Genomic DNA, 2,679 nt, shown 5'->3' with positions numbered 1-2,679 from the left:
GAGTGAGCGGGACGGTTCCTGTGGATCTGCCGCAGGGAGTGAGCGGGACGGTTCCTGTGGATCTGCCGCAGGGAGTGAGCGGGACGGTTCCTGTGGATCTGCCGCAGGGAGTGAGCGGCAGAACGTGCAGCAGGAACAGAGAAGTGGTTCTACATCCAGCTCTCCTGTCAGCAGCTAAAACTGCAGCTCCTCGCTGTTTTAATCGGGCTGGATTCAAACCTGAGAACGTGTTTCTGCAGAAACCGCCTCCGCGCAGCGTGGGGGTGTTCAGTGTGTGTGTGTGTGTGTGTGTGTGCGGCAGAGCCTTTTCTGACCCAAACCTGGGTACGAAGTGACCGGAGCTGCAGCTCAATCATGAAAATGTGTCGAAGGTAATGTCTTTAGTTTATAAATATATATATTTTTACCTGTTTTGTTTCTCTCCTCTTTCTGAAAGTAAAAATCTTGAAGTTTTTCTCTCTTAATCTATAACATCTTTCCTGCATCATGGATGTTTAGAGTTTATAGTTTTTAAATGATTTAATTTATTTGTCCTGCTGCAGTTTAATTAGAAAGTCTTTGTTCACATTTTATTCTGTGGGAAATTTAAAATGTCAAAGATGACTTAGAGTCAAATCAAACTGATTTTAGCTAAATGAACCTCGGAGGAAAAGTTCATGAATCAGAGCTGAAATCTCCGGTTCTTCGGGTTCTTTAGGTTCTTAGGGTTCTTTGGGTTCTCTGGGTTCTTTAGGTTCTTTGGGTTTAATGAAGCTGCAGGAAGGAAGCAGAGAAACCTGGAAATCTCACTTCCTGTTGAGGCTTAACACCTTGAAAATGTTAATTTCAGAAGTCCTGATTTGATCCATTTAAACCGAGTTTATTTAAAGTAAAACAGTTTGAAGTTTTATTTAACTGCAGAACAGAACCGCCTCTCGATGCCCAAATGTCCCAACAACCCATGAACGCACCATGAGACATTTAATGTCTCCTTTCTAAAACGTTTCAGGTGACCTGATCCCGAGTCGGGTTCTGGTTGAACTGGACCGGTGTTTGGGAGCTAAACAAAGCCTGATGACATCACCAAAGCAAGTGGGTGTGTCTCTCTTCATACGGCAGCTGCAGAGGGACAAAAAGACCGACGGGACGAGGAGGACGAGCCGAGGAACCTCGTTTGTTGTGACTCAGAGTCGAACCAATCAGAGCTCAGATCCAACTGTCAAATATTTATAAAACAATAACAGTCTTTATTCCCAGTCTCCTCTAAATGTTTATTATCATAAAAACATTTACTGAATACTTTACTTTTTATTGTAGGTTCGTAAAAATAATAATTTAATTTATTTATGTGACATCTGTGTTTATAAATAGACTTGAATTCATTTTGATGTGAACAATAAGAATGAAGCCATGTTTCCGAGGTGTACCTGAACACACCATGAAGCTTCTACCACCTGCCTCCGGGAGGCGGGAGATCATGTAACTGCCTGTGTTTTTATTATTTACTGATAAGTGACTTCACAGGAAGGTTCGTTCTGGTGAAAAAAATAAGATTTAATTTAGAAATATTGTTAATTGATGAGGTAAATTTTTGTTTGTTTGTTAATGTTACCATGGAAACGAGGTCAGGTTGTGTTATCACCCGCCGCTGGAGGAGGAGTGATACATGTTCCCTGAATGAAACTTTCAGAACCTGATCCAAGATGGCCGCCACAGCTAAATAAAATGAAAATGAAGTCAGGTTTGGTGTGGTAGTAGCCGAGAGTCACCCCAACACAAACTTCGAACATCTACGATGTGGCTGTGGCGGCCATTTTGAATTAAAACTGTCATGAAAGGTGGCGGGCGATATGCATTCCTCCAAGGCACCTCAGGCTGTTTTCACGTTCATCCATCAGCTGACGCCCTCTCAGAAGGCTTTTATTTTGGTGAAACAGGAAGGAAGTCAAACAGGAAACGTAAAGGTGAGCTCACCACCTGGTGTCCTTAGGGAACAATAAATGGAGTCTCCTCCTCCTCCTCCTCCTCCTCCTCCTGATTTTATAACCGTTCAGTGAATTTAGACGTACTGACAGTTTCTGCTCAGCGAGGAGAAAAATTAAAATCAGAAGCAGGAACTCCTGACCTCCTGACCTCTGGGAGGAACCGCCCAGCAGCTGAGAGATGCTGCCGTCTGATTGGCTGTGGGGCTGCAGTGAAGGTAAACAGGAAGTGTTTCCCTTTAAGGACGGAGAAACAACCTGATGAATAAAGTCGAAGCAGCGATGAGAAGAGAACCCCTCGAGTTCTGATTCTAAAGAAAAGGTCCGGTTAGTCCAAAAGATTCTGATCCACCAGCACCACCTGCAGCCCGGGCGAAACCTGGACGAGCAGAGTCAGTCCAGATGTTGTTCCAGAGGGTTTCTGGACGAGCAGTCAGTCCAGATGTGTTTGAACCACAGAGAAGGAACACCTCACAGCTGATCCAACCAATGAGAGAGCAGATACCTGAGGTGCTTCAATCATCTGAGGACAGCGTGAGGACCTCAAACAGGTCCAACTGAAGACAGTCTCGTCCCACACATGGACCTGCAGCTGGAACTTGGACTCAGATCTTTAAAGATCTCAGGCTGTTTGGAGACGTGAGGAGGACCAGAACAGACCGGGTCCTGATGGAGCCTCCAACACGTCAGCTGCTGCTGTGAGCAAACACCATCACCA

This window comes from Kryptolebias marmoratus, linkage group LG3 (assembly GCF_001649575.2).
Source record: "Kryptolebias marmoratus isolate JLee-2015 linkage group LG3, ASM164957v2, whole genome shotgun sequence".
Lineage (NCBI taxonomy): Eukaryota > Metazoa > Chordata > Actinopteri > Cyprinodontiformes > Rivulidae > Kryptolebias > Kryptolebias marmoratus.
Note: the sequence above shows the minus strand (reverse complement) of the source record.